This window comes from Haplochromis burtoni, unplaced genomic scaffold, assembly GCF_018398535.1.
Source record: "Haplochromis burtoni strain Fernald_Lab_line unplaced genomic scaffold, NCSU_Asbu1 Contig_23, whole genome shotgun sequence".
NCBI classification, from domain to species: Eukaryota; Metazoa; Chordata; class Actinopteri; order Cichliformes; family Cichlidae; genus Haplochromis; species Haplochromis burtoni.
In genome coordinates, this window is record NW_024582384.1 from 3,213,677 (window position 1) to 3,229,756 (window position 16,080).

Here is a 16,080-nt window from a genome sequence, read left to right on the forward strand (position 1 = left end):
CTATCCTTTTCCTTCTTATACGGAGAGGTCAGTCGTGATGGCAGCTCCCACCCCAGGGAGCAGAGGGAATGTGGCTCGACTTTCTGTAATTAGACAAGGATAAAAGCAGGAGTGTGGAAGAGAGGGGTTTAAAGACACTGTATATCATCATGTTAAGGTGAATGTCACAGAAAGGCTCATGTCTGTTTCAGTTTATGAATTAAATAAGTTAAAAGTTCAGACATGACAGTTTTCACAGGAATCTAAACTAAGAACACGTTTAATGAACTGATCATCAGCAAGTTTTGCAGTTTGCTGGTCTGGAGGTGTGAATACACAAAGCTACATCCTCCACAGATGTGGACGTCCCAGCAAACTGTAAAAAACCTAATAGTTATATTTCAAATTCTACCTGCCAGAGTTAGCCAATTACGAATATAAGGAGCCTGACCAAGTAAGCCTTTTCTCCGTAAAAAAGAACATGGTAGCATGACAAAGTGGCATCTGAACAAACCACAAGCCTTTCTGGAAGGAACAATGTCCTTCGGACAAACAAAGCAAAAGGGCTCCAAGTTTGGCCCGAACTACACACAGCATATCAGCACAAACACCTTGTACCAACTGTCAATCATGGTGATGGAGGGGTGATGATTTGGGCTTGCTTTGTAGCCACAGGATCTGGACACTTTGCAACACTGAACACAATGGACTTCTCTGTATACCAAAGTATTCTAGAGTCAAATGCAAGGCCGTCTGTCTGCTAGATAAAACTTAGCCCAAATTAGGTCATGCAGCAGGACAATGATTCAATGATTCTCCAGTAACTCTACAACAGAATTACTGAAAGAGAAAAGAATCAAGCCGAGACCTAATCCAGATTTAAAGAGCTGTGTATAAATGAATGCTTACAATGACCTCAGTGAAATAAAGCAATGCTATAAGAATGGTGGACCAAAATTCCTCCAGAAATGGCTGAGAGACTGATAAAGTCAAGCAGGAAATGATTACTTCAAGTTATTGCAGCTAAAGGTGTTTCTACAAGCTATTCAATCATTTTGTGTACTTGGTCTTTCACAGAACTGCACAGAGTATTGTGAAAACGCTCTTTTTCAAATGATCAAGTTCTATATATATCAAGTTATTTTGTTGCCTTTGTGGGTGTAACTGGTAGCACATGGTGATGTATTGTTTCTGTGGCTGGTGACATCTACATACGTTTAATCCATAGAAAACATAAGCATTCAGATGGCGAGGGAACTGGCAACCCTTTCCTCATAATCTAAAGCCAAGAGCCAACACTGAAATCATTTCAGACCGATGGGATGTTTGGGATTAACTAAACACAAAGGACTGTTTTTCTTCTCCTGTCTTGCAGTCATATTGGTTTTGTGTCTGCCAGCCTTTGAGGGGCTGTATGCCAGATCAGCCTGAACAGGCAAATGTAGGCACAACTCAGCAGTTTGCCCTGTGAATTTCAGGGCAAGACAAGTCCCAACTCTTGTTTTTTTTTCCCTCTGGAAGTTCTTTCCTTGCGAAAGCAAGGTCCAAGTAGGTCACAAAGGGTGACATTTCTATTTTCTGCAGCAGTAATAAAGATGTGCCTTTTACTGTTGCCTGCATTTGCAGTTAAAAACCTTCTATAAATGTTTAGTTTTATTGCCGATTTTTGATAACCAGAAATGATGTCTTCACCTTTTTATATGGTATTGTTTACACACACACACACAAAAAAATCCCATTCGATCAAAATTGACCACGGCCAGGTTAATTTATACGACAGTGTTAAAAAAAATAGCCTTTTGTTGTTATCACCTCTGGACAGGAAGGAAACAACCATTAAACTGCGCTCACTCATTCAAGAAATTAATTAAAGGCAAATCCTTGTCTCTTTGGAATAGTACTTGGCACCAAACAGAAGACTAGCACACAGTCGCGACTGTGTAAATGACAAGAGGAGCTGCTTTGCCATGTATATCACACACTCAGGAGTCCCTGCAGGTCCACCTGTTTATAGTAACAGTTAATTATAAACTCTTATAATAAAAAAAATATGTTAAAAAAGAACAGAAAAACATTAATTATTTAATTCCTTGGCTACTATAAAGTTTTTTTTATTTTAATGGAGAGGGACAGAATATCAAGCAATAATCCAGAAAAAAATACATTCTGAATTGATTTACATGTCATTGAGGGAAAGAAGTTTTTGATCCACAATTAAAACAAGACTCATCACTTGATGAAGAAAACCCTGTTGGCAATTACTGCAGTAAGATGATCACCAGCTTTGCACACATCTCAGGGATTTTGGCCAACACCTTTTTACAGAAACTCTAAATCTTTTTGGTTTCTTGGCTTCTGCTTGGCATCTTCACCTCCCTCCACAGATTTTCTATAGGATTGAGTCAATAACTGCTCCTTTTTTGTCATGCTGTAAAAAATGTTCCATCTTCAATGCTCTGGCTAAGGGAAGGAAGTTTGTAGTTTTGGATTAGACATAATCGTCTCTCATGATCGTTCTCACTCCATGAGGCAAGGTCTCGCATGGAGCTCCAGATCACCAGCCTCGTGCAGGTCTACAATCTTGTCCCCAATAGCTATTTGGTGTTGTCCATGGTGGTGCAAAGGTTGGAATGAAAGAAGCTGATTTCTCAACATCAGGATTATCTGTGATTGATTGATTGATTGTAATGTGTGTGTCACATGCACACAAAGCAACTGTGTGTGCATGTGGCACACACAATTCTGGCTGAATTGTAGGAGATCACATACTTCTTGGTTCTTCTTACTTGGTTGATACTTTGTTTCTTTCCTTTAAAACATAACTACCATAAATATTAGAGACTATTAATTTCTTTGTAAGTCAGCAAACTTACAAATTCAGCAGTGGATCAAATAATTATTTCCCCCACTGTACATTTCATTAACTACCTTTTTAGGATGCTATTTAGAAATCAAAGATCTCTAATAAAATTAAGACAAAAGTCTTTTTTTTTAAAAGAAAATGTGGAATTTTTTTTTTATTTACGGCAAGGAATAACACTTTTATCTCTTTTAATATAATTGGCAAGCCCATCGTAAAAAAAGGTGACTTTGTCGTCGCAGAATTTATCATTACTGGATTTTCCAGCTTTTAGGCTAATAAAATTTGACCGTTGCTATCTATCTCAGCTTCCTCGTGTTATACAAGAAGTGCACAGAAATAGTTTCTCTTCTTCTGTCGTTTTCATATCATTATGTATATTTTATAAAGCAGAATGATGTCTAGGATTTTCTCAGGATAGGAGCACGGAGAGGAGTTAAAGCAAGGCCCTGTGCTATTTTAAGTGAAATAGCACACGAACCTGAAAACAGTTTTAGATTTAATAATAGTTTTGCAAAATGGCAAAACGAATATTTTGACCCTTTCTCAGAGTTCTATACATTTTAAAATTGGATTAGGTATTTACGTAATTTTAAGGCTGCAGCTTAAGCATACAATTACATGTGGCTTTATCTGTAATAACAGAGTGCATCCAAAATAAAGCAGAATAGAAGAAGAAAGGAGTATGCCACAGAATGCTTAAATTAAGTATAAGTGCATTAAAAGTGCATTTCATCTGCTGGAGTAATACATTGTAAGATTAATAGTACTCTAGTCCATTGGCCTTGGTCAGGGGCAATCATATTTTGAGGGGGAGGTTGAGCCCTTTCTTAAAAGTACTTTGCTAGTTGTGTGATTGCCTTTTGCTTTACCGAGCAGAAGATTACATTAAAGAATCCGTGTTTCAGACGAGCTTTTACAGGCCCTGCATGTGATTCCACGCTGTACCTAAATTATAAAGCCCCTGAGCTCTATTCAACAAACATCCTTGATCCTGCCCTTCAGTGGTGATCATATCACCTTAAAACTGATTTGGGTGCAGAAGCTTGGAACTGAATGACATGCAGATAAAATCTAAAGGGATAACAGGATGTTTATTCTGGTAAACCTGCCGCAAAGGAGATAACAAGCATCAAAGATGTTGCTTGTTTTCAACATGATGATGAATGAATTCATTTGGCATAAAACATAAGTAAATCAAGATGCATTTCTTACATAAAATGATACACACACACACACACACACACACAAACACACACACACACACACACACACACAAATGGGAAGCATTTGATTATTTGCTGTTAAAATAAGATTTCTTAAAACAGATGGATAGTATAAACTAATATGTTATACAGCAAAAAGAAAATTAAAATAGAGGCATGGGGCTGTTCAAAAATGAGTTTATCCATTAGATGTTTTAAAAATTTAAGGCTAGATGTATTTAATGTTGTGCCTGAAGTGAGTAGAATTGGATTTTTTTGCTACTACTGAATGGTGCACATTGTGTAGTAGACATATGCTCTTTCTTTCTCTCTTTGTTTCTATAGCGTGACCCTATCCTCTGCTAAAGTCTGTACTTTTCCATAAGATAATATCTGCAGCCTGCAGAGGGTTCATGAGGCTTTTCCACCCCAAACTTATGCAAGCAACTCTATCTCCTTTCAGTCCTAGCGCAGTTTATCTTTGCATTGTGAAAAGCATTGAAGAAGGAGCTGGTTCTGAATAGAGTTTTATTTCAGCAGCAAAATAAAGGGCTCCAATTTACATGCATTTGCATCGGGTTGCCTGGATGACAGATCTCAGCTGTGCTACAGTTTACCATCCCGGGTGTCCCTCTCTTCATTAGCGAGGCTCCAAAACAGATACTTTTCACAATATAAAACAAAGTCTCACCTGTTTTCTGCAGTATGAAATTAAAGCCGTGCACGCTGACTTGATTAGCTTCCACAAAATTCTCAGCGCACTTTTCTGTGGCTGGCTGAGTGTTCCCTTTAGCCTTGGGGCTAATGAAGCCTTTGCTTGCCTTCCCACATTTTGCACATCTTTCAATTGGGGAGGCTGATTATTCCAACTGGTTTGATATCTTTGGCCATCCTTAATTTTCTTTTTCCTGTTGTGCACGTATTCACATTTCCTAGGGTTTTTCTATCTTCTGCTTTGTAACTGTTGATGAAAAAAAGAAAACAAGGTACAAATAACATATAACAAATTAAAACTGCGTCTTAAAGAACACCATGAAAACTAATATGAGAATTTGACATGCCGCTACAGCTGAAGAAGAGGACATTAGGCTTAATGTAGGCTTGTAAAAACAAATACAATTTTAGAGAATGCTATCTAAATCAAAATAGACACTTTGCTATTGTCTGTTGGCATTACATCCCAAAAGACTTGGCATTCAGCAGCGTGAATTTAAGCATCTTATTGTCAGCAATATCTTTCTTTTTATTAGTATATGGGTTATGTTTTTTTGTTTTGTTTTTGAAGATATGATTTTATTTCTGTCAAAGTCTGACAGTATGACTAATGTTCCTAGACAGTTTTTCAAGCTTCCTCAGCAATTTAGAGACAATCCTGAACCTAATCAAATTGGCAGAGATCAAATTTGAGGCTATATCTTCTGGGGCTTGGCCCGGGCAGTCTAATCACACCAGAGAACTGAGAAGACTGCAAAAACCTCCACCTGTCATTCCTTCATACACACTCACTGGCCACTTCATTAGGTTCACCTGTTCAACAGTTTGTCAATACTTATGTCAGCCAATCACACAGCAGCGACTCTACAGTACAGACTGAGCATCAGAATGGGGAAGAGAGGTGATTTTAAATGACTTTGAATGTGGTTCTTGGTGCCAGACGGGCTGCTCTGAGGACTTCAGAAACTGCTGATCGACTGGGTTTTTCCCACACCACCATCTCTAGGGTTTACAGAGAATGGTCCAAAAAAGAGAAAATATCCAGTGAGCAGCAGTTCTCTGTACAAAAATGCTTTGTTGTTGCCAGAGGTCAGAGGAGAATGACTTTGAGCTGGGAGGAAGCAACAGTAACTCAAACGAGCAACTCAAATAACTTGTTACAACCAAAGTAGAAAAGCATCTATGAGTGCACAACATGTCAAACTGGGAAGGAGACTGGCTACAGGAGAAGAAGACCACACTGGGCGTCACTCCTGTCAGCTAAGAATAGGAAACAGAGGCTGCACTTCACACATGCTCAGCAAAATTGGACAAGATTTGAAAATTGTTGCCTTATTTGATGAGATTCAAGTTTGTCTGGAACATTTAGGTGGCAGGGACAGCATTTAGCATAAACAACATGAATGCATGGAGCCACCGTGTCACAATACTCCCAGGTAGTAATAGTGGCGTAGGGACGTAGTAGTGTGTAGGGAATAGTTTCTTCTTAATCTGTGATTCCTTCATCACCAACTGAGCATCATTTAAATGTCACTGAATATTGTTGCTGACCTTGTCCATCCCTTTATGACCACAGTGTACCCATCTTTTGACAGCTGCTCCCAGCAGGATAATGCACTATGTCACGAAGCTCAAATCATCTCAAACTGTTTTTTTGAACATGACAGTGCTTCACTGTACTCCTGACCTCCGCAGTCACCAGATCTCAATCCAGTAGAGCACCTTTGGGATCTTGTAGAACAGGATTTTCATAATGGATGTGCAGTCGACAAATCTGCAGTAACTGTGAGATGCTATCATGTCAATATGGATCAAACCTTCTGAGGACTGTTTCCAGAACCTTGCTGAATCTATGCCACGATGAATTAAGGAAGTTTTGAAGGCAAACAAGGTCTGGTTGTAACAAATCTTACCTGGCATGCTAAGTCAGAAGTGGAAGATTTTGTACCCAATTATAAATTTGGGCAAAATTTTAAGGAATTCCAACAATTCAAACCTTTTTTCAAAGCCCCGACACCGCACCTGTTGAGCTTTCCGTACTTACGAGTCTCGTGCATTTAAGCACAAGGCAGGCAGTATGTTACGACCCCCTCTGCTAGGCGACAGGAGGGGAGAAACATACACAAGCCCTCTCACGAAATTTGAGTAAATAAGGGGTTTTATTACAAACATTAAACTGAAAACCGACGGGGCTGTTCAACAGACCACCGGGGAAACAATTAATACACAATGAAAAAAACAGGCAAGAGTAAAAGCTAAGGGTTAACCAAGGCAAGCCAGCATCACAACACTCTAATAAACTAAGTTTAGCTGTACACCAGCTTTAAACAAAGAGCAACACAGCAAACAGGTTTAACAAACAAGCTTCACATGCAAAGCAGACGAGGAGGACACTGCATGTTCGCTTCAGAGCAGCAGTTCCCCCTAGTGTGAAGGATCTTCAGCCTTTTATACTCCCAGGTGCAGACAATCAGCCAGTCAATTGGTCATGGAGTGGTCATGGGATCTCCAGGCAGCCAATCGTCCGCGAGGTCTGGCACACTGATCTGCATAAAAGAAGACTGGCACAGGACTCCCAGCAGCCAGTCATCCACGAGTCCTGGCACACTTAGATTTGCATAAGCACAAAAGGGTAGCCTCACTCTCTCCAAGGCCCAGGACCGTAACAAGTACAAGACAAATCATTCTTCTCAATCGTACCATTTGTAGCTGTAAAATGTTAAATTTGCAAGTTGATGTGTAAACTTTTTTGTTGACTTCATCAGCCTTTTTAGGTTGAGTTTAGGAAAGGATTGTCCATTGGAAAAATGTAGTCTGACCTATTTTTTGTTGCAAGCAGGGTAGCTATGTCAGTGTGGACTAATCGATGTGCTCTTCAAATATAAACTCTGTCCCTAGCATAGATGCAAGCATCACTTGTGTTTCTGACAATGTTTTCAGACTCAGTTGATTTTTTGCTGATGTTTGTCTTACGTCCCTCTCTTGTGTTATATTGCCTGTCCTGATACCACAGGTGATGCTATTAAAGATGACACGCTGAAGCTTATTTTACATTAACTAATTTATAGATATGTGTGAGCTGTAGTTAGTGCTGTGGTTTTACATAAGACCATCCACTGTTTATTATGATCAAATCAGACTGGTTAGGCAAGGCAGGGCAAGTTTAATTATATAGCACAATTCAACAACAGGGTGATTCAAAGTGCTTTACAGAGACATTAAAAACAAAAAAAAAAAAAGAAAAGAAAAAAAAGCATTATTTAAAATTGATTAAACAAATTGTTGAAACTCTGTCTATATTCTGCCTGCTATGCAATATGGTTTTTAAAAAAAAGTCAAATAAATACTTTGCACCGTGACCTCCTTTTCTGGCATTTTTTAAATTAATAATGAAGCCTAAGAGTTAGAAGGAAAAAAAAGTGGGATGATGTGGACAACATGATTTTGTAGACCCAGAGGGAAGCATATAAAGGTTCTCACTGTAGGAATTTTGACGTCTTGCAAGCTTTTTTTGCTTTTATTTCCAATGTGTGAAAGGATTGCACCAAATAAAAAAAGCTATCTGCCTCCAACAGGCTGTGGACTGATTCTTATGTGAAGGGTTGAATTTGCTGTGAAAATCCAAATATGTGATGTTTATGCTCTCCTCTGATCCCCTTTCCTCAAATCCTACAGCTCCCCTACAGCGCCAGCAGTGAGCAACACTAGCTAAAGTTAGCTTAGAAAAGAAATCGTCTAATCAATAATGGCACTTCTTAGCAGCTGCAAACATTACCTACATATTACACAGAGAAACATCAGTTTTTATAGACATGCTGACCTCTAAACTGCCCATTAAATTCAATTTAACTTTAAAGATCAATAATTTGCCAGATCGTGAGATGCACTTCTATCGGGGGTTTCTGAGCGTGATACAGCTTTTGACAGAGAGAATAAAAAAGGATGGTTGATGTAGGAGGATTTAGGGAGGCTGATGTTAGGACAGCAGTTCTGGATGTACTGCAGGGGATGAAAACAGAGAGGAGTTGTAGACAAAAACAGAAAGCTAATTCTGACTGAAGATTGGGGCACAGAAGTCTGCTATCAGACAGGGTCTGATGCAAATGTAAAATGGTAATCTGCCTGTTCACTGAAGGCAGTAGTGCAAGTATTATTGCTTAATTTCTGAAGCTATAAATGAAACCGATAAATTGAAGGAAAAAAATGGAAATGGAGTAGTGAAAGAATCGTGCTGTCGGTCTTAGTAAGTGTGAGAGAAAATAAGTTTTCCCAAACCTTTAGATCAGGATGTCAAACCATGCTCCCTGGGAGTTTGACCGACTGTATGGCTTTGCACACTGCAGAAATTGCACTGGACTGCATTGAACATTAATGACTCCAGAGTGAGTCGATTTGGTTTTGAATCATAGAGACTTCAAATGCTGTTTTTACTTTGCAAAACTCTACATGTGAAACTTTCATGCCTGCGATCTGTAAATTGTAACGTAAACGTAATGATGCTCTGAATGTAAAAACTGAGCTGTAATATTTCAATAATTTGTCTTAACGTCTTTCTGGCTTTTCCATTTTTGTAAATGGCTCGCTGATCATCAGTCTTTACACTGAAGAGAAGAGAAATTTAAGGTTACTCAATAATGGTTTTACTTCTCTGCCCCACCTCAGATCAAATTAAGCTATATGTGGCCCATGAACTAAAATGACTTTGACACCCCTGCTTTAGATTATATTATTGGAGTACCTCTATAGTATTACGTCTAATAAGCTATTCAGTTACTATAAATCATAAAGACAAATGTCCTTTGAAGGGCAACAGGTCACGTTATTAGCTGAATGGGATTTCTACTGCTGAATTCAAATGAGGGGTGCAATGGTTAGCCCTTCACAGAGGCTACTTACTGTAGGTGAGGTGTTAGAGCTGGCGATGGGTGGAGAACAGGGTGTGGATGCAGATTGAAAAGACAATGAGACAGTGACTGTGTGAATATGTGTGGGAAAAGTGGGGAAAGGAAGGCGAGAGAACAGGTGAAAAACTGAGAGACAGTGAGGGGGGTGAATCGAGAAAGGCATCCCGGAGAAAACGATTGGAGCTGTGCTCCCCTGTTGTATGCACCAGATGGTGTTCATTGATTATTCATTGCATGCGATGGATGTCACTGTCACCGCACACGGCTCTGCTCCATTCTGCTCTCTGCCTCAGTGCACCTGAGGGCAGAGATGGGGGCGGGGAGAGCTGTATAGGGCTGCATTAGACAGCATGTGGATGTTGCGTGGTTAGGATTTGAAATGACTGTACAGATTTTCTAAACACAGCACAGACACACACTCACACACACAGACGCACAAGAATGATTGCCCAAATGTATCTGTGGGTATTTGTAGAAAGACATGATTTGGGATCAGAGGGATTGTGATATTAGATTTGTCAGTGTTCAATGCTGATATGGTTGCAGGCATCAACAGATATAAATGCTATCCCCATTGCTAAATGTAGTAAGGTTCATGTTCATTTACAGTGCATCACGCTTAGTATCATAATGTCGGAATAAGGCGTAAAGCTTGTGCCGATTTGAAGCTTATTCTAAGGGTTCAAACTTGTGTTTATAGAGATTTATAGATGGCGACTATTACCAGACACGCACGCAAAATGACTTTCAACCAGTGACACCAAAGACTTTAATCACTAAAACCCTCTCTCTCTCTCATAGGTCTTGGCCAAGCTGCTTCACTCCATCTCACAGTGATGGAATTCACGATTGCTCTGTCACTCCCAATTTGCATTCTTGATGACTGAGGACGGGACGGCACAAAGATAAAATGTGGCAGGGAGTTGGCGGTGGAGACAAGTAACACGATAACGATTGTCAGAGAGATGAGAAAGAGCAGCGCGAGGTGTTTATGTGCCTGATGTAACCCTTAGAGCGCAGGTCAGGGACTGTACATGCAATTGAGGTGGACGGGTTGAGCATATAATTATGCATTGATGGGGATGGAGCGACAAATTGCCTGGAGGTATTGATCTGGTTACATTTAATGCTGTTTTCGCCGCTTGTGTCGGGGCTTGAAGGTGTCAGGTGAAACAGAGTAATCAAGCTGTGCTGACACGACTCCTGCAGACCAGCTGCTGACTAAAATGGATGGACACAGCGCTGAATTTGTGTCTAAATTGAAGATATTTGACAATAGCTGAGGCATGCTACATGAGCAGGCCCTTACGGTATTAAAGCAATTGCGATATTGACAATCGGGATGTTGGCAGAGAGCGGCAAAGTAGGGAAGACACAAAAAGCTGCACTACTGTAATGAGTCTTTCACAGGTGGCTCCATTTGAAGTCCCTTGTCAGAATCAGGCGGTGATTTAAAAACTATGTGAGTCTGTGAGATTGTACTCTGTCAGTGCCAGTCTTAAATTTCAATCACCCACATCATTGTGGTTTTGTTGGTTTCATTCCAAGTGAACAGCCGATACAGAATAACTCATTGTTCTGACACAAGCTGTCCTCAAATCATCTGGAAGCAGGGATTAGAAATGCCTGTAGTGAATCAGCGCCCGTGAGTCACCACTGCTGGATCGTACCTCATCAAAGACTAATTTAAAGTCACTGAAAACCCTTTAATCACAACAATTTCAGTTGTTTGTCACGAATGTTGTTGCAAAAATCTGCCTCTAAATTACAGATCTAAACTATACTCACAATGTTGATACATCAGTTTTGCCTGCCAGAAAAGAAACACTACATTTCTTGATTTCTTTCTTGTTTATCTTTATTCCAAAAATTCGAACAGAAACGAGCGTTGTGCACAAATTATCCTGCTGTGTGACACTATATTTTATTAAAAATCAGTATGTAACTGGCTAACAGGCTGGAGCTTGTTGCTCTTTGCTTCCCTGTGATGATTAGCCAGTGTCCCCGATGAGAATACTGGCACAACTCAAACATGAACACGAGTGTGAAATCTCCTGTGTGCACAGATGGCACACATTTTGTCGCCACAGCTTGTTAGTAATACGTATCCACGCACAAATGCACGCACACATACGTGCAAGCGCGCACGAACACGCACCAGTAAATAAGGCTTGACCCTTGGCATTAGATTGCCCATATTGTCTAGGCAGAATGCGGTATGTGGCGCAACTGCCGTCACAACATGTGGCCACTTAAGTGTGAAAGAAACTGTCCTGTATGCTTGGTGGAGCACAGTTATGGTTAGTTGCACACCAGAGTACATTGAGAGAACATTTGCATCTACACACATATCATATACCCGTAAATATACAAACACAGACTGGTACACTGCCCAGAGCCTTTTAAGTGAGGTATAGAAACGGTGGGAAATGTGAACGGTGCTTCGCTCATTAGTCCTCAGTAAGCTCAGGCACGCTGAGGGGTTTAGAGGCTTCAAAGCAGACTTTTTTCTTGAGATTTGGAAGGATTGAGGAAATGTGATGTACAGACCCTGTGTTCTACTCATGTGCCATGCATGTGAATGACTGTAATCTTAACAGGAGTAGTTACTCGTGTCTCAGTTTGGGTACTTCCAACAGTGCAACTTTATGACCACTAAGTACATTAGACACCTATTTGCAAAATGCATGAATTTAAACAGAGTACTGCTTTCTCAAATGAACATGGAAAGTTGTGCACTTACTAGAAATAATTACACCAGTTGATGGTGTGCCAGCTGCTACACTGAGCCTCTGACTACCTTGAAAGATAGTATAACAGCACAGGCCACCATCTAACAAAGCCACAAAGCTTTCAGACAGTATAAAAGATAGGCCTAGCTACATGCATTTCAACCATACTCATGTTTACTCTACCTAATATCTATGAAAGAGTGGAGTGCTAAGCTGTGAAGTAATACCAATTAGCTTAGTTAGCAAGCTACATTCATAAACTGTATGGGTGCAATGCACAAATACATATGTTGGCTAACAAGTATTGGTCTAAAATGCTAGAAGGTCACTCATCGAAGCTGAAGCGCAAGGTTCTTGAATGGTCTGTACTATACAGCAAGCTATTAGTCAGGTGAATATATATTTTAAGACTATTCTGAGAAGTTATTCATAGTCTTTCTTGCATCGATAGCATGATTTTTATGGCTATGCTAATTCAAAGCACTTTGTTAAGTTTATGCTTTGAGGTCTTGGTTATGATAGTCAATATTTTTATATTCAAAAAAGAGTTTGCCTCTGCAGATTCTCGGGAATTATTGATTTCACAGAGTTTAAGCACGTGGTGGGACTTTTCAGCAACAAATTCAAAACTGCTGTCTTCCTCTGTCTCTCCCTGTTGTCAATTTCAAAGCTTTCTATACTTAACAATTCCCATCCATCACCTGTCTGCGACAGTGTAGTAGTGTAACAGCTCCTGGATTTGAACAAAAAAAAAAAAAAAAGGGGGGGGGGGGGCATGTTGCCTGTGGACTTATTCTAGGCAGCATCATGGTTTCTGAAAAATGTTTTGGCACATAAAGAAAATTAGGAAAATTATTTAGAGCCTGCCAAGCTTGCTTTCATGGTTTGATTTCCATACACTCTCCTCTGTGTGTGCACCCTTATGAGGACAGTGCATTTAAGAAAATGCTAATCGAGAAGCTTTGTTGCAAAGCAGGTGTTAGAAATGCTGACAAGGACACAAATGTAAATAAAACTGGTGAAGTGAGGATCACAAAAGGGACATCTGAGTTCGTTTCCCTTTGCCTTTTTATTACACCATAATTAAAATGAATTGTCTTTATCGCTGTTGTTTTTTTTCCCTCTGTCTCTGTCCTATTCTTTATGGCTCTATTGATGTATTATTGGCTGTTATTCCAACCCACACCGGGCTTGTAACAAGTTTAGCACAGCGATTGCTCCCAGCTACAATGGAAATGTGAGACTGAGGCTTTATTTTTGTTTTGCTCTTCTGCCTGTGCCATGAATCTGAATAGAACTTTGTTTTTAAAGAAACAATAAGAAAAGGAATCGGTTTGACAAAACATGGGCTCACATACCTCACAGTGATTACTTGAATGTGATGGAGGTCCAAGGCCATGGAAATGTTAATAGTACGTTGGCTCCCTTGACAGATAAGGATTACTATATCCTAAAAGAAACTTTAGCTATGTTAAACCTCGGTTACCATGTGACACAGTGATGAAATAAAAGTGCTCTTTGCTGAGAAGCCTTAAATACTTTTTTATTATCCAATAGCTCTGTAAAACTAAGTCTGTAGATATGTCTGACCTTTTCTTTCCAAGTCCAGTTCTTTACACCGGCATTCACATGCAGGTTGTGACATGCAGTTATTGCTTCCAACAGCTGGATCTCTACAAAAGGCTATTTCTGTTGTAGACAGTTTAATCTTACATGACCTGGCACAATATACCATCCAAGATGTTTATTCAATACAGTTGTCATTTGGGGTGCAATGTCATTTCAAAGATAAAAGCAAAAAGGAGTCCCTTTGAGCTGTGATGAGGATTATAAAACTCTTCCTAGGATGTGAAAAAGTGCCATTTTTGTCCTCTCACAGACATGCACGGGGTCTCTTTTGCATGTGTGACGTGACATACCGGATTACGGAAATGATGAGATGGGCTTCTCACATATGGATTCATAACAGACCTAAATGGCATTACATTTAACTTTTACTTGCTATTTCCAGTGTGTAAACCTAACTTTAAAAACCCTAAATATTTTACTGTTTTAACCAAACCATGAAGTTTGTTGGTGCCTAAACTTAACCTGTGAGCGAAGGTGAAGCAGTATTTGACAGTCTGCTGTGAGAACACGGTGAGATTATCCTTATTGAGCTAAATCAACTTATTTTTGTAATATCACACAGTAACAGGTCGGTGTGTGTGTATGACTGTAACACTGAGACGTGCAGGTGACATCCGTTCAAGTTTTTTTTTTCTGTTTAAATATGTCAGCTGATGAATGAGTCACTAGTGGTGATGCGTGGATTAAGCGTATTCAGTGATGTGCTTCCACTTCCAAATTATCATCTTTTTAAATAAGTTTATAGAATGTTTTCAATAGTTTTTAATCAGCATTCTCGGTTTACAAAGCTGCGTCATTCAGAGGCCGTAGAGACAAAGGCCTCAGAGTCAGTGGCAAGGGTAAATTATGTAATGTGAGAATAGGAAAGCTGTACAAGCGTTACAACCTGTCAGAGATGTTTGTGCCACAAAACCAAGTTATTGCAGTGCTCTGCGTTTTTTTTTTGTTTTTTTTGCAAGCCTCCTGTTGGCACGCACAGACTATCTTTCTATCACTGATAAGTGGTTTTGTCCTTGGGGGAATAAAACACCTTACAGCCGGCCTAAGCAAGGTCAAACCTCTCACTGTGTCCATCCCTTAGTCCCAAAAGTGCTGCTGCAGTGGTCATGCCATTTAGAGGGCAAGGTATGCAAAAGATAATTAGCCAAGTGCACCTCATGATGTCTCGTGTAAACAATACATTGCGGTAAAAGTCACCAAATAGAAATGTATTTCATTTACACTGGTGTGGAAATGAAAAGACAGAGCAAATATGCAAAATGATGAAATTGAAGGCAACTGTCAGGTTCACAGGCGTGTGTTCTGTTGTTGCTGGTGGGGAACTGGGACTATGTGCAGTACAGCGATGTCTCTTGACACACCAATTGCTGTTTAAAGATGCAAATATATTCATCTCCTGAGTGACAGCTCTTCGTGTCAAACACTGCAAGACCTTCCGCTGAGCATGTTTCTTTTTCTGCCTTTTTTTTCTTCTCCCTCTGTCTCCCAAATCCTATCTCTAACTCTTTCAGGGGAACAAAGCAGCTTGTGTTGGCCAAGCACTCGGAGTGAAAATAGAAGCAATCATTTATTCATTGATTGAAACATCAGAGGACTAAGAGGCAGTGGGAGAGTGGGAGCAACAAAGAGCGGGAAAAAGACAGAATGGTTGAAGGACAAGAAGTAAAAAGGAGGATGGGAGTAGTGGTAAGTGAAATTGAGTGGAGATCAAAGAAGGGGAGAAAATTCTTAGCGAACATAAAGTGGACAGTGTTGTTTGAAAAAGAAGACATTCCAACAAATAAAGGAAATGTCAAGTGAATAAAAACAAAACACAGATGATTGTTATTTGAGCTGACAGTAACTTGTAATTTAAAGGAAATGCATCATTGACAGTGCCTGTCGATGCTACGCTGTGCCTCCCGTCTTGGATGAAGATGATCAATTAATCAAGAGTGAAACTTGCTTTGCTGGGAGCATTCGGGTATATTAACATAATTAACAATAACCACCCCAAGGTCAAACTGTTTAAAAACCAAGGGCTACATCAGATAGCATGTTAACTGTTGAAGCCTGAA